The sequence below is a fragment of the Rhinopithecus bieti genome, unplaced genomic scaffold, assembly GCF_001698545.2.
Source record: "Rhinopithecus bieti isolate Rb0 unplaced genomic scaffold, ASM169854v2 scaffold_1252, whole genome shotgun sequence".
NCBI lineage: Eukaryota > Metazoa > Chordata > Mammalia > Primates > Cercopithecidae > Rhinopithecus > Rhinopithecus bieti.
The window spans coordinates 857,657-885,626 of NW_016803479.1; the positions used below are offsets into that span (position 1 = coordinate 857,657).

Below are 27,970 nucleotides of genomic sequence, written 5' to 3' on the forward strand. Positions count from 1 at the left end.
TGACTCCTGCTGCCACAAAAACACACTTAAGGACATAGTTCACAGGCACTATGAAGCAATCACACAGCCACACCTACGTAAAAAAGAGCTAACAACATGATAGGAGAAAAAATCTCACATATTAATACTAACCCTGATTGTAAGTGGGCTAAACACCCCAAATTAAAAGCTATAGAGTGGCATACTATATAAAAAACACAAGATTTAATAATCTGCTATCTTCAAGAGATCCATCTCAAATGTAACGATACCCACAGGCTCGAAGTAAAAGGATAAGAAAAGACATGCCATGCAAATGGAAAGCAAAATAAGACCAGGAGTCACTATTCTTATACCAGATAAAACGGATATTAATCCAATAAAAATTAAGGGCAAAGAATGGCATCTCATAACGATAAAATGTACAATCCAACAAGAAGACGTAACTACCCTAAATATGAATGCACCCAACATTGGAGCACTCATATTCACAAAATGAGTTCCTCATGGCCTAAACTAAGACTGAGAAAACCACACAATAATAGTGGGAGATTTCAACAACCCACTGACAGCATTATATAGACCACCAAGGCAGAAAACTAAACTCTGTATCTAAGCTAAATGCTTGATCAATTAGGCCTAATAAAAATCTACAGAACGTTCCACCCAAAAATCACAGAATATACATTTCTCTCATCTGCATATGGAACATATGCTATGATCAACCACATGCTCTCTCATAAAGCAAATCTCAATAAATTCAAAAAAATAAAATCATATGAAGCATACTTTCGAACCACAGTGAAATAAAAATAGAAATCAATATTAAGCAGATATCTCAAAACCACTCAAATACATGGAAATTAAACAACTTGCTCCTCAATAATTACTGTGTGAACATTGAAGGCAGACATTTAAAAATTGTTTGTAATTAATAAAAATGGTAACTCAACAAACAAACATCTTAGGCATGCAGCCAAAGCAGTGTTAAGAGGAAAGTTTATAGTGCTAAGCACCTTCTTCAAGAAGTTAGAAATATCTCAAATTAACAATCTATCTTTGCACCTAAAGGAACTAGAAAAAAAAAGAACAAACTAACTCCCAAGCTAGAAGAAGAAAAAAGAAAATAACTAAAATCAGAGCAGAACTGAGTGAAACTGAGATGCAAAAAGTCTGTATAAAAGCTCAATGAAACCAAGAGTTGGTTTTCTGAATAAAAATAAAGAGTTGGTTTGAAGAATAAACAAGATTGATAGACCACTAGCTAGATTAACCAAGAAAAAAAATCCAAATAAGCACAATTAGAAATGACAAAGATGACATTACAACTGATCCCAGAGAAATACAAAAGATTCCTAGGGACCATTATGAACACCTCTATGCACACAAATAGAAAATCTAGAGTAAATGGATAAAGTTCTGGAAACACAATCTCCCAAGATTGAACCAGGAATAAAGTGAAAACCTGAACAGACCAGTAACAAGGTCTGAAGTTGGATCAGTATTTAAAAACTTACCAACCAAAAAAAGCCTAGTACCAGATGAATTCATAGCTAAGTTCTACCAGGTGTATGAGGAAGAATTGGTATCAGTCCTACTGAACTCATTCCAAAAAAACTGGAGAGGAGACTTCTCCCTAACTCATTCCACAAAACCAGCAACATCCTGATGCTAAAATCTGGCAGAGATACAACAACAACAACAACAACAACAAAACTCCAGGCCAACATCACTTATAGATGCAAAAATCATAAACAAAACACTAGCAAAACACTAGCAAACACAACAAAACAATGGATGTGAATGGAGCAGCACATCAAAAAGTTAATACACCAGCATCAAGTAGGCTTTATTCCTGGGATGCAAGTCTGGTTCACCATAGGCAAATAATAAATTTGATTTACTACATAAACAGAATTAAAAGCAAAAGCCATATGATCATCTCAATAGACACAGAAAAATATTTTTATAAAATCTAACATCTCTTCATGATAAAACCCTCAACAAACTAGGAATTGAAGGAACACACCTTAAAACAATAAAAGCCAAAAGTAACAGTCATCTGTAACAAACCCAAAACCAACATCACACTAAATGTGCAAAAACTGGAACCATTCTCCTTAAGAAATGGAACAAGGATGCCTACTCACACCAATTCAATTCAACATAGCACTGTAATTCCTAGCCAGAATAATCAAGCAAGAAAAAGAAATGCAAGACATCCAAATAAGAAGTCAAACTGTCTCTCTTTGCTGATAAAATGATTCTATACATATAAAACCCCAAAGACCCTGCCAAAAAGCTCCTAGGACTGATCAACAGTTTTAGTAAAGCTTCAGGACACTAAATCAATGTACAAAAATTAGTAGAATTTCTATGCATCTCTAATGTCAATTCTCAGAGTCAGATGAAGAACAAAATTTTATTTTCAATAGCTACAAAAAAAAAATGAAATATCCAGGAATACATCTAACCAAGGAGATAAAAGATCTCTACAAGGAGAACTCTAAAACGCAGATACAACACAAATAATCAGAAAATCATTCCATGTTCATTGATTAGAATAATCAATATTATTAAAATATCAGTACTGACCAAGAAGCAACTTCTCTTCTCCTTCTGGAATCTATGCCTGGTTCAGCCTGCCTGCCTCCACTCCTGTGTCTACCATGTCCATGAGGTTGACCCAGAAGTCCTACAAGGTGTCCACCTCTGGTCCCTGGCCTTCAGCAGCTGCTCCTACATGAGTGCGTCCTGTGCCCACATCAGCTCCTCAAGCTTCTCCCGAGTGGGCAGCAGTAGCTTCCCGGGTGGCCTGGGCAGAGGCTATGGCAGGTCCTGTGTTATGGGAAGCATCACCACTGTCACTGTCAACCAGAGCCTGCTGAGCCCCCTTAACCTGGAGGTGGACCCCAACATCTAGGCTGTGAGCACCCAGGAGAAGGAGCAGATCAAGACCCTCGGCAACAAGTTTGCCTCCTTCATCAACAAGGAGCAGCCAAACAAGATGCTAGAGACTAAGTGGAGCCTGCATCAGCAGAAGATGCCTCAGAGCAACGTGGACAACATGTTCAAGAGCTACATCAACAACTTCAGCAGAAGGTGGAGACTCTGGGCCAGGAGAAGCTAAAGCTGAAGGCAGAGCTTGGCAACATGCAGGGGCTGGTGGAGGACTTCAAGAACAAGTATGAGGATGAGATCAATAAGCATACAGAGATGGAGAATGAATTTGTCCTCATCAAGAAGGATGTGGATGAAGCTTACATGAACAAGGTAGAGATGGAGTCTCGCCTGGAACAGCTGACTGATGAGATCAACTTCCCCAGGCAGTTGTATGAAGAGGAGATCTGGGAGCTGCAGTCTCAGATTTCGCACACATCTGTGCTGCTGCCCATGGACAACAGCCACCCCCTGACATGGAAGGCATCATCGCTGAGGTCAAGGGGCAGTATGAAGAGCTTGTCAATTGCAGCTGGACTGAGGGTGAAAGCATGCACCAGACCAAGTATGAGGAGCTGCAGATGCTGGCTGGGATGCGTGCAGTGTACAGAGACTGAGATCTCCAAGATAAACAGGAACATCAGCTGGCTTCAGGCTGAGATGGAGGGTCTCAAAGGCCAGAGGGCTTCCCTGGAGGCCGCCATCACAGTATCGAGCAGCACGGGGAGCTTGCCCTTAAGGATGCCAACACCAAGCTGTCCGAGCTGGAGGCCACCCTGTAGTAGGCCAAGCAGAACACAGCGCAGCAGCTGAGGGAGTACCAGGAGCTAATGAATTTCAAGCTGACCCTGGACGTCCAGATCGCCACCTACAGGAAGCTGCTGGAGGGCGAGGAGAGTGGACTAGAGTCTGGGATGCAGAACATAAGTACTCATACTAAGGCCCCCAGTGGCTATGCAGGTGGGCTGAGCTCGGCCTATGGGGGACTCAGAAGCCCTGGCCTCAGCTACGGCATGGGCTCCAGCTTTGGCTTTTGCGTGAGTTCCATCTCCTTCAACCGCACCAGCTCCACCAGGGCCATGGTTGTGAAAAAGATGGAGACCCTCGTTGGGAAGGAAGCTGTTGTCTGAGTCCTCTGATGTCCTGCCCAAGTGAACAACAATGGCAGTCCCCACCAGACAATTCCTCCTGCCGCTGCCCCAGTGCCCAGGAGGTAGGCTGCTGTGTAGGGGAGCACAGGGAATTGGAGACCCACCTGAGGCTCAGCCCTCACCTTCAGCCCACCCGCTGGGGGAGTTCACTGCCTGGGGTACCCCCCTTGCCCATGCCTCCAGCTACAAAACAATTCAATTGTTTTTTGTTTATTTCCAAAATAAAACCTCAGCTAGCTCTGCCAACTGTCAAAATAATAATAATAGTAATAATAATAATAATAATAGTAATAATAATCAGTACTACCCAAAGCAAACTACGGGTTAAACACTAGTTCTTTCAAAATACCAATGACATAATTTGCAAAAATGGAAAAAAAACTAAAATTTATATGTAACCAAAAATGTTCCAGAATAGCAAAAGCCATCCTGAGCAAAAAACAAAACTGAAAAAATTGCATTACCTGACTTTAAATTATACTACAGAGCTGCAGTAACCAAAACAGCATGGTATGGGCATAAAAACAGATATAGACACCAGTGGAAGAGAATAGTGAACCCAGAAATAAAACCACACACAACCACTTGGCCTTGGATGAAACTGACAAAATAAGGAATGGGGAAAGGACTCTCTGTTCAATAAATAGTACTGGACTAACTGGCTAGTCATATGCAGAAGAATGAAACTAGACCCTCACCTTTCACCGTATACAAAAATTAACTCAAGATAGAGTAAAGATTTAAACGTAAGACCGCAAACCATAAACATCATAGAAGAAAAACTAGTTAATGCCCTTCTCAACTTTGGCCTTGTCAAAGAATTTTTGGCTATGTCCCCAAAAGGAAGTGCAACAAATACAAAAATTACAAGTGGAAACTAATTAAACTAAAGAGCTTCAGCACAGCAAAAGATACTATTGATAGAATAAACAGACAATCTGCAGAATGAAAGAAGATATTCACAATCTATGCATCCAACAAAAGTCTAACACTCAGAATCTATGGGAGCTGGAGGCCATGATCCTAAGCAAATTAAGGCAGGGACAGAAAACCAAATACCACTGTTCTCACTTAAGAGTGGGAGCTAAATATTTAGCACACGTGGACATAAACATGGGAACAATAGACACTGAAGATTTCTGTAGAGGAAGGGAGGGAGTGTGGGTTGAAAAACTACTTAATGGATACTATGCTTACTAGCTCTGTGCAATATAGCCATGTAATAAATCTGATCATGTAATCCTATATCTACAATAAAAAATTGAAATTAACAAAATACATATCACTTTACATATGATAATATATAATGCTTTATCTGTAATCAACACAATGGTGGGCAAAACATTCATTTTAACTTCACCAGGGTGCATTCTTAAGATCAGAAACATTCATCTTTATTAATATTCATTCTACATTAATACTGATAGAGATTCTTATTCATGTTAACTAAAATATTTGGAATACATATGTTCAATTTAATGGAAGAATAACATGTTTACTAAGAAATCATGTTGTATTACAATCCAAAGTAAAGTGAGATGGAATTTGGCTATCACATTATATGAGATAGAATCTTCCCCATGGTATCAGTGCCAATTAATGGTTCAAAGAAATCCCTAATTGACATCTTGCTTGACTGTGCATTTAAATTTTAAAATGTATATCTATAATCATGCAAAAATATTTTTGAAATTTATAAAGTTACATATATACTAAACTTAATAGGTAATATCAAACATTTTTCTGTAGTGAGTGTATAAATTTGTACACCCCTAGGCAATGTCAGAGTCTCCAAAGCTGTACATTTTGCAAACATTCAATATTGTCAGACTTTTTATATTTTCTTAGATGGAAGTTATGATATAGTATCCCATACTTAAATTTATATTTCTCTGATTGTTACTGAGGTTAAGCATCATTTTATTTGTTTATTTGTTTTCTTTTCTGTGAAATTCCTATTACAATGTAGTTGCAAACTATGGATTCTGGAACTAAACTGCATTCAAATTCCGGCTCTGCCATTCACTATGTATGGGATTTAGGCACATTAAAAAAAATCTGCCTGCTTAATGTATCACCTATAAAATAAGGATTGCAAGAATATCTAACTGATATTCTGTTATGAGGATTAAATAAGTCAATATGTATAATCTACATTAAAAGTGTTTCCACATAGTTACATATATAAGTGTTTATTATTATTTCTTCAGACTGTCTTTTTCTGTCTTTTTTTGTTGGTTAGAATATGCAATATTTACAATATAGAACATTTAGAATATACAAAATTTTAGTTAAATTTTTTTAGAATTTCTCATTTGTACTTTTTCACAGCTGGCTTATTGGTATTGATAGTCTCTTGTCTGTCATTGCATCAATATATTTTACATTTCTTTAAAAATATTATTTTATATTTTACATCTGATCTTTCAAGGCTAAATTTGCTTTGGGCCTAATTATACGTTTTTAGATGTTTATCTCCTGTTTCCTCATGGTGATTAGGTTTTCTCATAGTTTAGTAATTTTCAATGGTGAGCGTACCTTCCTTGGACATTTGTGGGAAATCTTTGAGGCCTGGTTTTGAAATAATTTCCTACGGAGATGAATTGCATGTGCTTCTCCCAAGTGATTGTGCTTAATTATTGCAAGGGTAGTAACAACTCGCACTCTCCATCAAAGGCATTTTCAAGTTTAAAGTTTGGGGATTTTGAGGGAAGGTTGTACAAATGCAGGGTTATTGAAGATTTGTGTTTAGAATTCAGAGACAATGATGAGACTGGCTTAAATTCCCAAATTCTTACTCTCCTGGGAATTTTATTATTCTTTCAGGTCATCTACTAAGAATTCTTTCTTTGGGGATGTAGAACATGAATATGGGATAAGGGCATGTGATTGGGCTTAGTGGCCTCTCACGAGCTTTGTCCTATGGCTTGACTCAGATGCTAGCATGCCTAACTCATTGAAAGCCAGCCACTAAACTAGCAATTATTGGCTCTACTTTCTTTTTAATATGGATTTTACTTTCTTGTTATTTCTGGTTTCTAAAACATTCTCTAAATTTCTAGCTACATCAGGCATGCTTTAAATACACATTTTTATATTTTATCCAGCATTAATAAGTGTACTGTATCTGGAGTAGTTTTTCTGAACATTTAATCCTCAACTGTTCTCTGAATATTTAATCCTCAGCAAGCATACTCTCATTTTTCTCACTAGGTAAATTTAAATTTCTAAAAGTATGTGGCTGGTGAAAGTCAATATCCACTTGTACTTTTTTTATGCAGTTCTATGAGAACTCTTCGAGTACACAATTAATATGTTCAAACACATGGTTCATATCTGAATTCAATACTAGACTATAGAACTAATCAAAAGCAGGCCATATCTGAAGCTAACTAACAGATCAGGAAGTAAGAATGGAAATAGAAACTATTTAGAGGAAATAATGACATGTATGTGTAAATACTTTTTGCATATTTGTGAAGAATAAGAGTTTTGAGATTGGAGAAGATAGTTTTGAAAAAGCATTTACGGGAAAGTTTATGAAACACAAATGATTCTATTTATTTTTCCTTCTGCTAAATTATCAGAAAACTTAACAAAGATGAAAGCAATAAGCCTTGTATGTTTGAGTTTTCTGAAATTATAAACTGATAGCTCTTTATGTTCAAAATGAGAAATAAAGATATTTTAGCTGCATATATAATAAGTTGAAATCTAATAACCTAACTTTTAGAGAAGAATAATGTGAGTATGGATATTTCTGATGTTCAGTTTCCCTTTATATGTCCAATTAACCTTTATTTACTAAGAAACCATAGCATTCTAATTTGATTGGCAGCACAAGAGCTGGCGCCAGTAAAGAGAGTTGAGAAACTCTGCTGGAAATCATGGTTTATTAATATATCATTAAGCACTTTAAATGGATTCCAATGGCATATGTCTAAGGAAGGAAATAATTCAGCATTTGTTAGTTACTAACAGAGTACAGAATTGAAATTTACATTATAAGCCTTACATTAAAAGTCCTAATGCGTCAGCAATTGAATTACACATTACAAAATGATAGTGTATGTCATCTACCTCTTTACCGGGCAGAACTATAAATCTTAATAATTATATATGTTTATCCAGACAAATACATATTATCATGCAGTAATGTAATCTAGAAAAGTATAATTACAAATAAAATAAAAATTAAATGTATTTGCAATATGTGTAAAATATATGTGTGATAGACATTTAGTACACTTATTACTTGAAACTAAATGATATCATATACAGTGGAAGTATGCAATTCAAATTGTACTTTGCTTTTAATGGCCGCATAGTAAGAATATAAGTGATTTTAAAGCACCACTATATTTTCTCTATATGTTAACATTCTAAACCACTCTCAGGAAAATAAAATAGTCCTTCAGGTTAGCAAACCATCCACATCTTTATTTTAATTTCTAACTCCAGTCACATACAATGAATATATCCCATCTACACACTCACTCTTCTTACTTTTACCGTTTGAACTGTCATCTCGCGCAATCTAAGGATACACACTCTCACCTTCGTGTACACTACTACACACAACATATCCACCTATATCTTACCTACTCACCATATACATTAATCTCATCCGCTTACACAGAAAGACATAAAAAATTGCAGGAGATTTTGACATTTCCAAGTCTTGTAGAATTTTAACGTATTTTCACCAAATTTGGGCTCTTGAATATGAACAGATAAATTTTCATGTATTTTTTTTTACAGTATTAAAGATCGTTAAATAATTGAATTTGCGTAACAGTACAAATTGGGGATTGTATAGGAGGTAGTAATAGCAATTGCTCCCTCAGTTTATATCATAATTTTTCTTCTTTCAATCAAAAATTTTTTTCTTCCTCTCTAAACACAGCATAGATTTTGATATATGCTAACACACCACACATTGTTGTCATTCTTGCTATATTCTATTTTTCCTAATTTAAATGAAAACCTGATCAACAGAAAACAACCATTTTCAAGGAAATTTTCAGTGTTTTAATTCACAGGGTATGCATGCAGTGAGGTGACTGGAGGTAGAGGCATAGAGGACAATTTGCTTTTTTGCAGGCAGAGATAATGATAGGGTGCCTTTGCAACTGACACTGATGAGAGTGGAGGCATAGAATATATTTTAAAGTCCTTTGCAATGTTTCAAAAGATAGTTTCTAGTGGAAATATAGCATGAAAGGCCATGTTCAAAAATGGAATTTTCTATCTCTTCCTTTTGTTTTCCTTTAATATAATGAGAACCAATCATCTTCAAATAATCAATCATCAGTTTCATATAGTTTGAAAATTATACCACATTATACTCACAATCAAGTTTTCTGGGCGTATATTTGAGGTTATTTGAGCTTACAGCCATGCTTTAGTATGTAGCTGCTTTTAAAAATATATTAATAGTTTAATGTCTTTCCATGAAAATAAAGAAGTATACATAAGGTTACAAGTCATACATTGATACAATATGCAAAATCTTCTTTATGCCTTTAAATTTGATATAAAAGTATACTGGTTTCTATATTAAAACAGCCTTTTAAATTTTCAATTTTTTTTATTTTGATAGGTTTAGGAGGTACAAGTTTTGTTATGCTGCGTGGATGTATTATGTGATGGTGAAGCAGCTTTTAGTGTACTCATCACCCCAATAGTGTACATTGTACCCGATATGTAGTATTTCATCCCTCACTCTTCTCTCACCCTCCTACCTTTCAGAGTTTCCAAAGTCTATTATAAGAATAGCCTTGTAAATAAAGATTGTCAAGTGGATCCACAAGTATTTATTGAGAGTGTCTATATTTTATCTCATTTACATTATATAACTCCTGCCCTGAAACATTTTATATGTTGAAAATAAATATGGGTATGCACTTAGTCCCTTATTATCATGTATCTTTCAAGTAAGTAACTAAATAATAATTGAAATGGAAATAATGTGAAAGAATCAACAAACGAAAATGTTAGAAACAATAATAGAGAAATCAGGAATATTAAATTGACTTCTTAGATATCTCTGGAACCTCATTGTCCATATATTTTAAAATGTGTAATTTCCTCTCCACACACTATATATACTAGTAATATTCAATAAGGGGCTAGATTTCAGTGGACTCTGGTAATGGTTAAAGAAAAACAATAACAAAGGCCATTTCTGAAACGAGAGAATCATGTATCCATGTAAACATTTTGCCACAATTGTAGTTTATAAAAAAATTATATATGCATTTTGTAAGATGAAATGTATAGAAGAAAAATTACTATCATTATATTCATAGTTTAGATAGGAGTAAGATAGTGAAGTCATAAATAACTGATCAAGAAGAGGTTGCCAAGAGCAAGAAATAAGCTGTATGCTTAAAATGAAAGTAAGGGAAACTGAAACCAAAGGTAGATAGAGATGATACTGAAAATCGAGTGTAACAAGAAAACTAGAATAATAAACTCACAGACAATTTTACACACTGCACTTCTGTTAGAAGTTATAGGCAAGGGATCAGAAAACCAAAATACAACCTGATAGAAACAGAAATAACTGACATAATGCTAAGAATAAATTATATTATATACTTTAATTTTATATGAACACTAGTAACTGGTGGTATATTTGAGACTTTTCCATTTTGGATTTTTTTTAACATCAATAATCTGCAAGAGACTCAAACACTCTATCTTCCTCCCCTTCCTTCAACTTGAAATGGCATATTTTGAGTTCCAGGAGACAGAATTGAACCTACTATCATATGAATTTTTAATATCAAAATATTAACTTTTCACTCTGGCAATTTATTGTATTTATTTTCTCTGTGTTTAGAAAGGTATCCAGGGCCAGTAAGGATAAAAAAGAGCAGTAAGTAAAATTAGAAGTAAAACACTTTTGATTTTTACAATTTTTCTGGGACTCCATAATTGTGCCAGTTATATGTATCTAAGTGTAGATAGTTAGTTAAAATCCTTGTTAAAAATCACGGATACAGCGAAATAACATATATTCATGCACGTACTGTGCTCTGGTAACTTGGTAGATAACATGCCATGGGTATGGAAAGGGTGAATCCAAAACTTGACTGCTATTTCAACAATCAAAGTAAGGGGAAGAAAGATAGCATTAGAGAACTGAGGACTAACATTTCCTAAGTAACAAAAACAATAATAACATCAGCAACCCAACAAAATCCAAGCAGTGAGAAAAAGTATATCTATTATTTGTTTATTTGTTTTCCTGGAATAGTATACATTTTTAAAAAAGATAGAATAAAGATGTTTTCAAGGCCACTAAATAGAGATTAATATAACCAAAGTAGCAAGCTAGAATGAAGTAGGTTAGAGCCCTATTAAAAATCAGGAGGATGTTTTTAGAAGAAGGCTAGACTTTGTCAGATAGGCGGAAACAATATACAGTATCATTTAAAGAGAGATAAAATATATGCTCCAAAGACCAAAAAGATTGTTTGGAATACAGGAAAAGATAGAAACGGAAAGAACATAAATGATAAGAAGCTACTTTGTCTGAAGCAGCCTGAAAGATAGATTTAGAAGTATGTATGCAGATAACAAGAGTCTGTAAAACAGCTAAGACATTAATCATGGAAGATTATAATTTCAGCAATGCCTACAAGGCTGACAATAGGACGATGTCTATAGAAGGTGGCACACTTCGAAAAAACCAAATGTATAATATGTACAAAATATTTATAAGGAAAATATTTCTGTACAAAGCTTGGAGTTATATTTTGGAAACAACCTTGTAGAAATGATAAATGTGGTTGGTATAAAAAGAATCAATAGGGAAATAAAAAAAAGATATAGTAATATACAGTGATTAAATACCAAGACAGTTTTACGCAGTTCAACATAAGATATTTCAGCATTCAATAGATTTAGTGAATACCAACTGTGGCTAAGGCACAGAATTTTAAAGATGAATACAAAGATGGATAATATATACTTTCCAACCTAAAGATCCACAGTTTGAATTTATGGAATATTTACTGGGTGTTTAGTTTGCCAAGTCTTTAATTTACAGTATAACTAACTAGGTTGAAAATAATACACTCTTTTTTAGTCGACTATTTTGACTCATGTAGCAGGACCTCACAAAGCTTAGTTATATTTTTTAAAAAAGCATCCGTTTTATGTGGGAAAGTTGGAATACACAGGCAAAAAGTAACAAGGCCACACGAGAAACTGAATTTTCATCTGAAAAGCCAAAACAAAAACAAAACAAACAAAACCAAGCAAACTCTCTCTGAACTTGGGTCTTTGTAAGTCAAATCGTTACTTAGGGTTTTTTCATGCAATTTCTCAAAGAAGCATGTTAAGAGTGTTTAGTGTCCAGCCTCTGCTTAGTTGGATTTGAATCCTTGCACCACACACATTGACTGAGAGTACTGGGGCAAATGCCTTCATCTTTATGGGTCTCATGTTCTTCAACTTTAAAATGGAGCCAATAACACCTATCGCACAGATTGTCTCCACCACAGCGATAAAAAGAGAAAATGTATGCAAATAATTTAAATAATACCTAGCACATTGTAAGGATTTTATACCTGTCCACTTTTGTCTTTATCTTCACTCTAAAGGTGGCTGCCTTTTAGCACTAGAGTTTTTACTTAATATAACCTCCAATTTTATAGCAACATGCCAAGATGACATTGTAGTCATTACATTGCATATCTAAATTTGCATAAAAAGGAGACCTGCTGGGTGCAGTGGCTCATGCCTGTAATCTCAGCGTTTTGAGAGGTCGAGGTGGGCCAATCACAAGGTCAAGAGATCGAGACCATCCTGGCCAACATGATGAAACCCCACTGCACTCCAGCCTGAAGACAGAGTGAGACTCTGTCTCAAAAAAGTAAAAGAAAGAAAGACCAATAAGCACAAAATAAATAGAAATTTTTGTTTTAAAAAATTTATTATTTGATAAGAATAGAGATCCAGATGGTTTTGTAGCTGAGTTTAATCTATCCTATAGATAAGAAACCACATTTTTTTTTTCTTTTTTCTTTTTTTAGACAGAGTCTCGCTCTGTCACCTAGGCTGGAGTACAGTGGTGCGGTCTCAGCTCACTGCAAACTCGCAAACTCCGCCTCTTGAGTTCAAGCAATTCTCCTGCCTTAGCCTTCCCAGTAGCTGGGACTACAAGCGTGCACCACCACACCCAGCTAATGTTTTGTATTTTTAGTAGAGACAGGGTTTCACCGTGTTAGGCAGGATGCTCTTGATCTCCTGACCTCGTGATCCGCCCACCTCGGGCTCCCAAAGTGCTGAGATTACAGGCATGAGCCACTGGGCCCGCTCTCACAATTTTATATCTTATTCCATATAACCAAGATCATGGAAGAAATATGATAACCATTGTAGTTCATTTCCCAAGTTTAACATCATTTTAATAGCAAAACTTGATAAAAAATAATGTATACACGTTCATGTGCATGCACACACAAATATGTTCTCATGTAAAATACTACAGTCAACCTGACGCGTATACAATTGCAGAACTCTGAAACAAAGTGATACAAAAATTTCAAATTTTATTAAAAGCATAATAAACTGTGATAAAGGTGACGGTTTTGTAGCATGTCAACATGGCTAAGCTAAACTACATTCCCCAGAGTTCCTTTTCTTATTGTCTATGGTCAGAGTGAGCCACAAATGAGAGTCCTGCAAGACTTGTAAGGTGGAAGAGAATGCTTGTTGCGTGACAGCCTTACCTTCCTTGTTGGGGGAATGGCAGCTGGGCAGGCCATTTCTCTTCCTTCCTATGGTTCCTTTTTTAGCTTCTTTGACTCCTGGCCAGGTGTATATTTTTCATCTTTGTAATAAAGGGCTCAATTTATTCAGGGTATCCTCATCACCAAGGTGGAAGGCGAGGGGAATTAACACAAGTTTTTGTCTATTCTCATGGATTTCCACCTCATGCTTGTGGATTCCTGCTTGTGATATTCCCTTTCTGAATGTCTTTTCTGACTTTTCTGACTGCCTTCCCTATGAACTTCAAGCTTCAGCATCAGAGGCAGAAGCAACAGCCTTACAGACCCTTAAATCAGCTTTCACAAGTGTGTAAGCTAATTGCCTTTAACAAATCCCTAAATATATAAAATATGAAATATTTTATAAAATATATATATGCACACACAGGTGTGAGTATGTGTGTATGTTTGTGTTGGTTCTGTAAGTTCTAGAATTGATTCTTTAATCTGATTTGATTTAAAAGCAAGTGATTCTGTTTCTAGCAGTAGAGGAGAAACTGGTAAGCCACAGCATGATATGGCAAATGACTTACTCAAACGATCACCTTTAGATAACTAAAGCACCTATAGAAGGCAAGACTTTGGGGGACAAAATATTTTCCACCTTAGAACATTTTAATTAAAATGCCCACATAATGGAATTACTTGAGTGTTTCTAACCGTGCTAAAGAACTTAGGAAAATGAATTTATAAGCTTAGGATCTTAAGTTACCAGCTCAACATCTGCATGAAAGACATGAAAACTTCTATGATTGCTCTGAAAATAATTCCTGTTTCTTGTAACTACAAGGTCAAGATTTCTGAAAACTAAACCCAAGGTCACATTTTGCAAGTGACTTAATTACAATGCAAATTAAAACTTCAAACTTGCAAAGTCACCTTTTCAAAGTTAGGCATTGACTGAGGAAGAATGTGATACTGAAAATCAGAATAGAGACACATGGGTAGACTCCAGTGAAAATAACCTCTAAAAATTCTAAATCTGGAAGGCTTTAGACCTCCAAATTCTGCTGAGGCTTTTGGCCAGTAGAAGCAGCTTCCACCCTGCCTGAGTCTCAAAATTCCTATTTATCCTTGACCGAATTTTGTCTTTCATTTTCCCTCTTTGAAGAGGGGAAGTCCCTTTTCAAAGAGGGAAAAGGTTTCGAAAAGGGAAAAGGTTAGACCCCTGAGACCTAAAAAACCAGTAACGGCCTCCCTGAGTTGCAAGTCCTTGCTCATTCTCCTCAGGACCTACCTTCACAATCTCTCTCTACTTCTAGACCTATCATTCAACTCAAGTACCAGCAGGCTCCAGGGGGTAAGGTACAAAGTATTGTGACCCATGAGAAGGATACTAAAAATCGCCATGGGGACATGCCTTAGTCAGTTTTAGTAGCTACAACAAAATACCATAAACTGAGTGTCTTATAAACAAGAGAAATGTCTCACAGCTCTCAAACTGGGAAGTCCAAGATCAAGACACTGCCAGATTCACCGTCTGGTAAGAGTTCATTTTTTGTTCAAACATAGCTCCTCTTCCCTGTATATTTATATGGTGGGAGGTAGAATTTCAACCTATGAATTTTTGGCGGGGAGGGGGCAGCATAAGGAAAGATGCCGTTGAAATTTGGAAATTGAAACTTTAAATTCTGTTGAGATTTTTTGCAGGTACAAATGGCCCTATTTTTGTCTGAGGAAATTAACCCTACTTAGCTTGATGAATTTGTAATGGTCTCTCCCAATGTAGCCTTGCAAGCTATTTTTTATTTTTCTTAGTACCCACCTCTGCCATCCCCCTTTTCTTCTAGATCTAAAATTAGACTAGAGTACAAGCAAGCCCCAAGGGTAAGGTAAACAGTGTGACCCCACAAGGTGATGTAATCAGTACACATAGGAATGGCATGATTTTCCTCATTTAAATATATAGAAACCTAGAGCATATGTGTGGGCATGGAACTTAAGAGTGAGGAATCAAGGTAAAAGGGACATAATATTGGATCAGGCCTAATTTATTGATATGGCCTCACTAAGCTGCAATTATGTATACCTCAAATTATTAGGAAGGGCTCTAAAAGGTGGCTTAGTTGGCAGACTGAAACATGGACTAAAACGTGGCCTACACTAAGTGAAGTTGAAATGCTAGAAAGTCATTGGTATACTCTAAAGGAACATATCCATACACAAGTACTTTTCACACATAATGCAAACTTTTTATCAAAACTATAAGAAATAAATTTATGAGGGGAACCTCACCGTCCCTGAAGATCTCTGTTGTAACCCTTCCTTGTAGCTCAAAAATTTCAGTGGTAAGTTTTACCATTGAACTAGGATCCCTAAATGAAACAGGGATGATAGAATGCTAGGGTAGTGGGACCAAGTGGCAGAAATTATTCGCCAAAGACAAGATAGTCGTGGCTACTGTAATGATAATGGAGGCAAAACGATGATTAGAGTAGTCATACTCACAGAGAACTTTGACATTACTGTTTTATAATGGAGTCCCTGGAAATCTAGCAGACAAAAAATCTAGCATATTCTTCATGTGACTGATCTATGTGACTTGATCTCACATTATGGGTCCCTGGATTCCAAAAGGAAGAAAAGCTTAGATTCAGAAATCCCAGTATTTGTTTTCTGCCACATTCTATTGTCCAAGGCAGTCAGAGTCAGCTTATATTTAAAAGAAGATAAAATAATCTCTATTCTTAGATGTGGATGTTAGTACAGGGAGGGAAGGAATCCGTTGTAAGAGACTATCACAGTCCACCCTCTTGCCACAACAATCCATATCCTTCTTATAGATAAAATATATACTCAAGTCCTCCTTCAAAATATTTCATTCATTAGAGCATTAGCTCATAATACAGGATCTCATCATCAAGTATTGATGACGCTCCTAAGACATACCTTGGAATAAATGTCTCAGGGGCATTTCCTCATTTTCTTTTTCTTAAGTATTTGGGGCCACAGCCGCACGCCACCACTTCTGGCTAATTTTTGTATTTTCTTTGTAGAGACGGGGTTTCCCCATGTTGCTCAGGCTGGTCTCAAACCTGAGCTCAAGTGCTCTGCCTGCTGTGGCCTCCCAAAGGACCGGGATTACAGGCGTGAACCACTGCACCTGGCCTCTTCATTTTCAAAGTCAAGTTATCTTCCCTCCACACGTCCAACATCCAGTGATGAGAAATGGACAACATAATCACACAACAGACCTCTCAGTTTATAAAGAGGGAAAATGAAAGACACAACAACAGAGAGTCAGGCCCCTCAGCACATTCCCAGGCTTGATCCAGTTTAGAGACCCCAGAGCCCTTTGAATACAACAGATGCCCTTTGAATAAAAAATTCTGGGTATATACCCAAAGGATTATAAATCATGCTGCTACAAAGACACATGCACGTGTATGTTTATTGTGGCACTATTCACTATTCACAACAGCAAAGATTGAACCAAAGCCAAATGTCCATCAATGATGACTGGATTAAGAAAATGTGGCACATATACACCATGGAATACTATACAGGCCATAAAAACGGATGAAGTTCATGAACTTGTAGAGACCATGGATGAAGCCTGGAAATGGAAACCATCAATTCTGAGAAAACTATTGCAAGGACAGAAAACCAAACACCATATGTTCTCACTCACAGGTGGGGAATTGACAATGAGAATACTTGGACACAGGGCAGGGAACATCACACACCAGGGCCTGTCAGGGGCTGGGCTGGGCAGGGAATAGCATTAGGAGAAATACCTAATGTAAATGACAAGTTGATGGGTGCAGCTAACCAACATGGCACATGTATACCTGTGTAACAAACTTGCACATTGTGGCACATGTAACCTAGAACTTAAAGTGTAATAAAAAGTAAAATTAACAAAAACAAAAATAACAAAGTTCTTCTTAAGGAAGGACAGTACTTTGCTAACAAAAATTGACACTGTTACTCTTTCTCTCAGGCTCCTCAAAGGGCCTACGGCTATTTACCAGAATGACTTATACATTGGATAAAAGAATAGTCAAACTTTTCAGAGATTACTGGACAGTGGCTCTGAATTGCAAGTACTTCCAGGAACCCCAAAATGTCATTGTGGTCTACCATAAGGGCTTATGGAAGCCAGGAGATCAATGGAGTTTTAGCTCAGTCTTATCTCACAATGGGCCAAGTGGGTCCCCAGTCTCATTTTGTGGTATTTCCTCAGTTCTAGAATACATATTTGGAATAGATACATGCAGCAATTGGAAGAATGTTGGTTACCTGACCTAGAAAGATGAGAAAGGCATGGTGAAAACAACTAAAACTGCCTCTAACTAGGAAAACAGTAAACCAAAGGCAACACTACATTCCTGGAAGAACTGCAGAAATTATTGATACCATCAAAGATTTAAAGTGTACCTGAGTGGTGATCCCAACACATCTCCATTCCACTCACTTATTTGGTCTGTGCTTAAAACAGATCCTGGGAATGCCTGTAGATTATTGTATGCTTAATCAAATGGTGATTCCAATTGTAGCTGCTGTACCTGATGTGGTTGCCTGGCTCAAGTAAATTAACACATCTCCTAGTACATCATATGCAGCTATTGATCTGAAAAATGCTTTCCCTTTCCTATCTGTTAATAAAGGCAACAGAAACAGTTCGCACAACAGAAACAGTTCGCTGGCAAGGCCAGCAGTATACCTTAGCAGTCTTACCTCAGAGGTATCTCAACTCTATTGCCATAGGACATAATCTAGTTCCTAGGAATCTTGATAACTTTTCCCTTCCACAAGTCATCACACAGGTTCATTGCATTGATGATATAGTGATTGGACCTACTAGGAAAAATGTGACAACTACTCAAGGTTTATTAATAAAACATTTGCATGTCAGAGGGTAGGAAATTCAAAAAATATTAAGGGGCCTTTCTACTTGAGTGAAATTTCTAGGAACCCAATGGTGTGGAACATGTTGATGCATATTTTCTAAGGTGAAGGATAAGCTGTTGCATCTGACCCCTACTATGACCAAAAAAAAAAAAAAAAAAAAAAAAAAAAGAGAGAGAGAGAAAAAAAGAAAAGGCACACTGCCCAGAGGGCCTCTTTAGATTTGGGTGGCAACATATTCCTCATTTACCTGTGGTACAACAGTCCATTCACCAAGTTACCTGAAAAGGTATTAGTTTTGAGTGGAGCCTAGATAATAGGTCCAGGTTGATGTACAATTTGTTCTGCCATTTAGGCTATATGATCCAGCAAATCTAATGGTGTTTAAAGTGTCTGTAGCAGATAGAGATTCTGCTTGGAGTCTTTGTCAAGTCGCTACAGGTGAATGCCAGTGTGAACCTTAGGATTTTGAAGCAAACTCCTGCCATCCTCTGCAGTTGACTACTCTTCCTTTGAGAAACAGATTTTGGCTTGTTATTGGGCCTTAACATAGACTGAATGTCTTACTGAGGGTCACTGAGTACCTGAGCTGCCCATCATTGATTGAGTGTCACTTAACCACAAAGCCATGAAGTTGGGTGTACAAAGCAGCACTTCTTCATCAAATGGAAGTGGTGTATATGATGTTGAGCTGGAGCTGGCCCTGGAGGCACAAGTAAATTACATGAAAAAAGTGGCCCAAATGCCATGGTCTCCACTTCTGTCATACTGCTTTCTCTTTCCCAGCCTGGACCTGTATTTGTTTCTAATTTTGACTGCATTATCCATAATGCACAAACTGTAGGATAATAATGGAGGTAGTAGGCATCTGCTTCTTATAACTTTTATAGAATGACATTAGTATTTCACCATTTATTATGACTTGTATATTTTGTCATGGTCGATATTATTCAGCAAGGGCTGTGTCCACTATGCGATGCTGTTTCTTCCATAGTCAGGAATCAAGGGGTAGAAATGGGAGAGGTATCACTTGCTATGAATCTTGTTAACAATTAGTATAATTTTACTTCCTGTCCTTGCATCCGTTTGTCTGCTTTTCTAAAGGTGTTAGTTCCAAAGAGATATATAATTCCACCAGGAGATACCAGAGAAATTCTATTGAATTGGAAGACCGTAACCCACCTACTTGCAGCTCCTTATGCTTCTGAATCAACAGACAAAAAGGGGAGTTACTTTCTTGGTTGGGGTAATTGATCCTGATTACCAAGGAGAAATTTGAATACTAGTACAAAATAGAGGTAAATAAGAGTATATATAGAATGCAGGTGATTCTTTAGGTAGTCCCTTACTACTACCATCCTGTGATTGAAGTCAATATAAAACTTCAACAACCCACTTCAGGCAAGAATACTAACAGTCCAAACCCTTCAAGAATGGAGATTTTGGTTAATCTAACAGGCAAAGAACCATGACCAACTAAGGTGCTTGCTGAGTGCAAAGGGAATATGAAATGGATAGTGGAGAAAGGTAGTTAAAAATATCAGTTACAACCACGTGACCAGCTGAAGAAATGAGGAATGTAATTGTTATATGTCTTTCTTATCTTGCCATGAATATATTTGTGTATGCACACAAAGATAGATAAATAGATATAAAGAGAGAACTTATATATGTTTTCTCCCTTCTCTGTTCTCCATGCTAGTCCATTTGAACTTCTATAACAAAGATACCATATACTGGTTGGCTTAACAACAACAGAAATTTATTTCTCACAGTTCTGGAGACTGAGAAGTTCAAGATTGAGGCACCAGTAGATTCACTGTCTAATAAGGGCCCAGTTTCTGATTCACAGTGTCCTTACTTATCATAATGAGTAAAGAGAACTCGCTGGGACTTTTATAAGGGCACTAATATAATTCATGAGGGTGCTACCTGCATAAGCTATCACCTCCAAAAGAACCTCTCTGACATACAATCACACTGGGGATTAGATTTCAACATACAAATTTTGGGAAGACACAAGCATTCCAGCTATTGAATCTCCTTATTACATGACATAAGATATATTAACTGCACACCACAATATTTAAGCATCATTAACTTACATCATAATATTTGTGTTGTAGGATACCAGGAAGAGTGAGCATCAGTTAAGGATGTTGCATTTTCTTCTGTGGAAAGGGTTAGTATGTTCGGTTGTATTCAGGATAGTCGTATCATGTTAGGCAGAGGGATGAGTTCGTCATTTTCTTTATTTAGAGATTTATGCATGGTTTAAGGACATGTAGAGTCTCTCAAATTTACAAGGAATCAATGTTATGGTTAATTTTACATGTCAACTTGTTCTGCTATGCTAGGTTAGGTTAGTTGTCTAGTCAAACAGCATTCTGGATGTCGCTGTGAGTATATATTTTTGGATGTGATTAATCTTTCAATCAGTAGACTTTGAGGAAAGCATATTATGCATACCCTCCATAATATGAGTGGGCCTCATACAATCAGGTAAGGAAATTAAGAGCAAAGATGTAGGCTTACCAAAATATAAACAATTCTACTTCAAAATTGCAACATAGAAACTCTACCTAAGATTATGGTTAGCCGGCCTGTCCAGTAGAATTTGAACAGAAATATCACTTCTATTTTTACCTGAATGTCCAGATTGCTGGCCCATCCTACAGATTTCAAATTTGTCAGCTCCCACAACTGCATAAGCCAATTCCTTAAAATAAAAATTATTTTCTGTTTCTATCATCTCGGTGTCTCTCTCTCTCTCTCTCAAATGCTACATTTATATATGTGTATATATATATACTCTGTATCATATAATAGACTATATATTAATACTATATATAATATAGTATATATACACATATATGTGAATATATGCAAGTAGGTATAAAACACTATATATACTATGTCACATAATATATACAAATATTATATACAATATGGAACACTTAACAGCTCTCATTTGTTTATATCTTTCTATGTTTTATTAGATTTAAGCCTCATGGTTTTATGGCCTTTTATTCATGAATGAGTTTTCTTTTATTCATTCTGATTTTCTCATCGCTTAGCACAATCCCTACAGTAGACTAGTTGTCTTCAAGAATGTCACTGGTGAGCTTTAGAAGGGTAAATTGAATTAATTACACATACTTTTAATCAATTTAAAATTATTCATGTTTAAAGAACTCCTCCCTTGGATATAAGCATACACTGTGAGGGAAAAATGTAGAAATTTGCAACATGCAGGGTATTGAACTTATTTCCATGTTAAAATATCAATTTCCACAACCATCTGTGCTGAAAACATGGCTGATATTTTTCATTATGAAGTTATAGCTTTAGTCAATAACCACATGCATCTAACAAACTACAGTTCTAATGGTTAATCCAACTATCTTAATTATCTGCCTCAGATGTGCCCATTAGAACATCTCAACTGAGTGTAGGCACCACACTTCAGTTTTTAAAGCATTGCATTGGGCATGTAAAAGTCACAGTTGAGTACTACAAGTTGAAACATTGAAAAATACATTCACAGGACAAAAAATGTTTTCCTTGAGATTCACAAAAGCGAAAAGAAAATTGAAGAATAAACACACACACAGGTAAACTTACACACAGTTTTGAAAAAATATATTTCAGTTTTACTTTATTTCATTTATTTGTTTATTTAGAGACAGGTTTCACTCTGTTACCCAGTCCGGAGTGCAACGGCATGATCATAGCTCAATGCAGCTTCAAATTCCTGGACTCAAGCTATCCTCCTGCCTCAGCTTCCTGAGTCACTGGCACTACACCTGTGTATCACCATGCCATGCGAATAGATTTTACTTTATTTTTTAAATGCATTTGATTGCAAGAGATTATAAAGACTTGCAGGAGTGTATAAAGGCTTGCAGAGTATAAAGAGGGTGTGTTTCTTTCAGAAGCAATCAGAATAAAATATAATCATTAGGATAATTAGAAAATCAGTTTCAAATAAATTCACATTTTCCAGAAAACCTCTTCTCTTGTACTTCAGGTGACTTTTGCAACTGGTAAAACAGAGTATGTGTCTGTAAACTCTTTTGACTCAATGGAGTGAGAGCTCTGATTTCTAAACAAAGTGTAATAAATGCATTTTGATACCATAAATGTAATGTACATATCTATGCTAAAATGTGTTCTTTCTAATCACATGAAAGATACATAGAATTGACAGTTTTTTTAAAAAGTAAATTTAAAATGTCATTCTCACTATTGCTTTTTCATTACATTTGTGTACGTATGTACATGTTATGTTTTCTTCAATTGAAATATCCTTAGTAACGTGATATTCTAGACCACTAGGGACTCCACAATACCACCGCGATTCTCTAACTTTGATAGATATTTAAATACAACATCTCTAATTGGCCTACTCCTTTGTCTATCCTCTTTTTCTATATTTGCTTACTCTCCATTTCTCTATCTCAAGCATTCTGCTCAGACTGGGGAGACATCTGAACATGGATATATGGGCACATCCCCCATCTAATTTACCACCTTGATCTGAATTAAGTAACGTGTGTTTGCAAGGACAAAATGACAACAAAAAATATAATAAGAAAATAATAGGCTTAGCTACTTTGTTTTTTTCCATTACTATATATCAGGTTATGTAATATACTTCACAGATGGGAAAATGGGAAAACCTTCTTTGTAAGCAGTATTATGTAATCAGTAAGATGTAATTATAGGGAGCAAGAAATTTTATTCTGTCATAATTTCCAGATGAAACCCTCCCTTTACATTTATTGTCTAAAAAATAAACAAGAGATTATATACACTTTTTAATCTGCTATCAGTCCTTCACAATATGGAATAAAGTAGTTCAGTAATACCTATAATTTCTTAAAGCTTCTCTTTAGCTAAGAGCATTATAGTTTCCATTTTAACAATATATAATAATGTAACATAAGGTACTTAATTGTCTTGCCTTTTATTTTAATTTTAAGTAAATTTAAGAATTCTCAGAAAATTTTACTTACTGATTTTTGATTGACAACAGACATATCATACGTGGAATAAACCCATGTAGATTCCTAAGCTGAGGGAAATATCCTTGTTACAGCTGGTTAAAGAGCATCCAGGCAGAATCATGATTACTACAAATCCTTCAGACAGAAATGTAAGGAGTGTTTGCAGAAAAAAATGAGACTATTGTGACAGCACATGTAGTAAGAGAAGGAGTTAGAGAAGAAGTCCTGGGCAACATTAATGAGGCCTAGTAAGTCTTGGTATGAATTTGGAATCTTAAGTGTAATTTAAAGTCATGGGGTGAGGGTGAGAGAATTTTATTATCATATTAATTAAATATTAATTACAGACAAATTTCTTCAAAACCATTACATCAAAATAAGATACAGACAGAGAGAAAAAGATTTGTTATTGTTTTCAATACATAGATTAGTTTTCAGTTTTGGAGAAAAATGAAACTTGAAAATGCTGTTTGGTTTTAGTAAAAGTGCATTCTTTGGTAGTCCTCATTTCCTAAATATTATCTCCATGTTTTCTCTCCACCAATCCCATCCATTCTTAGTGCTTCAACATGAACCAATTACAAATGCAAATTGACTAAATACATTCCCAACATATACTCACCACACACATCTGCTTCATTGGAGTCTGTAGAATAAAGATCATAATGCTTAGGAGTTGACCTGTCTCTCATTCTGTTTTTTTTTTTTTTTTTTTTTTTTTTTTTTTTTTTTTTTTTTTTCAGAGAGACAGAGTCTCACAGTGTTGCCCAGGTTCGAATGCAATGGCACAATCTCAACTCACTGCAACCTGTGCCTCCTGAGTTTAAGCAATTCTTGTGCCTCAGCGCCCTGAGTAGCTTGGGATTACAGGCATGTACCACCATGCCTGGCTAATTTTTGTATTTTTAGTAGAGACAGGGTTTCGCCATGTTGCTCAGGCTGGTCTCAAACTCCTGGCCTCAAGTGATCTGCCCGCCTTGGCCTCCAAAAGTGCCGGGATTACAGGTTTGATGTCTCACTTTTTATTCATACTTTGCATCACTGCCCACTTCCTACGCCATTCTTCAGCCACAGGTGGCTTTTTATTATTTGCAGTCCCTTGAACAAAGTGTTTTATTCTATCTCAAGTTGTTGGCACATGCTTATATGTCATTTCTCCATGAAAATTAGACTGCATGCTTCAGACTATATCAGTCCCTTCCCACCTCCATTATATCCTCTCTACCGACTGGAAGGAAAGTTTCATAAGAAGGCCAATTTTCTTTTCCTTTGAATCTCTAGCACTTAGAACAGCACCTGGCACATGGTGAATGCTAAATAATCATTAGTTGAATTAATGAGTAAATGATCTTCCTTCAAGGATATACAAGAGGTTTCAATCACAATTTTAGAGGGTTTTATGTTCAATAATATTTCAAAATAACACTGACATAGAAAATCAAATGTTTTGAAAATGCATGTTATTTATGACGACTACCTGAGAGGAAAATTTCACCATTATCTTATTTCACCACTAGTAGTTGATTTTAACTTTATCATTTTTTTTCCTGTAAAAAGCCATCAGATAATAGATGTATCTCATGTATAGACTGCATATAATTCTACCCTGTGTCTTTTCTCTTTTTTGTATACTGACTCCTCTTAGGGTAATAAAATAAATTGAAAGTATGAAGAATATTTTTTTATTTAGATTCAGAAATATTTACAGATAACTTTCATTGTTTCTAGGCTACTCAGTTTTAATTATTTTTCTTATTCTATTTCTGCAGTGTTTTTTTTTCCCTCAAAAAATTCAGTTGTCCTTGCTAATAATTCAATCTGAGATGAGAACTCTACCTCTAATTGGTAACATAAACTGATAAAAAATTGAGCTGTGATCTGATTGGTGCATTAAAATTGGTGCATTTTATAATATTTTCCATTTATTTCACATTTGAACATTATGAAAATATAGAGAAAATAGATTCATATACGAGTTTAAAAAGCAAAAGACAACTAAGTTACCATTTCTTAAGGTGTTTTACTGTTGACTTTCTAAAAGCTGCAGCATTAAATTGATGTTTAGTTCTAGAGTAACATTTTATACCTCCCCAGTAAAGTGGCCTTAGACATTTAGTTTAAGATAAATAACATTGGTTTTGTTTTTATATATGCATTCTTTATAAATATATCTTCAATGTTTATAAAAATAGCAACTGTTGTATATTCTCTAAGAAATGGAGAATCACAGAGATTGAAGGAATTGCCCTAGGTCTTAGACCTAACTTGTGGAAAAAGCAGATGTAAGTTCTCATTTTCTCACTTCAATGCCCTCGAGTCTTGTCATTACATCTGTGTTGCCTCCTTGAAATACTATTATCATCATAGAGTAATAGACCCTTGCTAAAGTATCAGTTATGTACCTTCCTGCCTATGGTAGAGAGGGGCTCAGGAGGACTCAATCAGTGACTCTCCATCTGTGTCCAATGACTGGAAGTCAGTATATCTTTATGACTTTAGATTTTTTTTTCATAATTACTGCTCTTTGTTTTCTTAAAACCAACGCAAAAAAAAAAAAAAAAAAAAAAAAAGGAAAGTGTTGTTTTTTTGGGTTTTGCTGTATGTTTGTTTATTTTTTACTGTCTCTTCTTAGGTGATAAATAAACTTGAATGTATGAGAGTATGCTATTTTATTTGATTCTAAGTAGTTTAAACAGATGACTTTGTATTCTAGGATAATCCAAATAGCTTAATTAATTTTTCTTAGATTTTATTGTTATTGACCCTGTTTGTTTTCCCTTCAATGTGTGGGTTTTTGTTTTTGCTTTTGTTTTTTAGTTTTTAAAATTATTATTGCATCATAGATGATCAAATTATAATTGGGATTTGCTAAAAAATTACACTGAAGTAGACGACTAAGCTTGAAACTATTAATGGTTTTTCATGAAGGAATTTTGCATGTTTTTAAATTTACAGTAGCATAGATATTGTTCTGCTTTCACGCCTTAAGTGTTTTTTCTAGATTCTTTTTCTTTTTTCCGTTATTCTCTGGTCTCCTAGGCCTTACCAAGAGAGTTTTATGTTCACATCTTTTATAATATTTTAGTTCCTACTAGGGCTATGTGGTTTTCATCAAATATGGATAACCTCATACTGTTCTTTTGTGCTTTTTGTTATTTCCTCTTTCTTGGTAAATTTTCTCTCATTTGTTTGCAACCATAGCGCCACTTTGCCATTGAATGTGTGCGTATTTTACTGTTGTGTTCTCTCTTCACTCCATTGCATGGTGGTCGTCTCCGTGTTCTATTTTACTTTTTGTTTTTCTTTTTCTTTCCTTTTGTGTTTTCCTTGATGTTTATCCTTATCATCCGCCCTCCTAATTGAATGTTTGATGGTCTTGCAATTGTTTTGGGTTACATCTACCGTTCTGTATCTCAGATGTTGATTTCATATCATTATTTTTTTTTAATTTTTTATGGCTAGATGTACTGGGAGGATAATTTATCTCCTATGATCTAGGAAAGAGCGAATGATGTAGAAAATCATTCACTGTTGGTGGGATTGTAACTAGTTCCAAACCATTATGGTAAGTATGGGTTCCTCAAGATGCTAGAATAGAAGTCATATTGACCCAGCCATCCATTATTGAGTATATACCCAAGCGATTTAAATCATGCTGCTATAGACACACTGCCACAACGTTGCATTGCAGCACTATTAACAATAGCAACAGACTTGATCAACCAAATGTCCATCAGTGACAGACTGGATTAAGAAAATGTGGCACATATACACCCGTGGAATAACTATGCAGCCTCAAAAAGTGATGAGTTTGTGTCCTTTGTAGGGACATTGGATGCAGCTTGGGAAACCCATCATTCTCAGCACTCTCGCAGAACAGAAACAAACACCCGCCTGTTCTCACTCATAGGTGGGAATTGGAACATGAGAATCACCTTGACTCAGGAGGGGAATCACACACGGGGCCATTATTGGGAAAGGGGAAGGGGGAGGTTGCATTGGGAGCTATACTGATGGTATAATGACGAGTTGATGGTGCCTGCGGTTGATGGTGCAGCCACACCAACATGGTAAAGTATAATATGTACAACCTGGCGGTCGTGCACATGTACGCCTAGAACTATAAAGTATAATAATAAAAAGTAAATAATTAAAAAAAAATCATTCACCATTGCCTTCTTCTACAACATGAAACCTGACTCTGAGATCCTTTCTTGATTATTTCTTTCAAATCATCACTTTTCCAATTACCTGC

General features: G+C 35.9%; 1 pseudogene; it reads left to right on the plus strand.

Annotated features, from left to right (window-relative positions):
- The first annotated feature begins 2,648 nt into the window (after nt 1-2,648).
- LOC108537163 (keratin, type II cytoskeletal 8 pseudogene) lies at nt 2,649-4,074 on the plus strand (annotated as a pseudogene).
- Nucleotides 4,075-27,970: the final 23,896 nt, after the last annotated feature.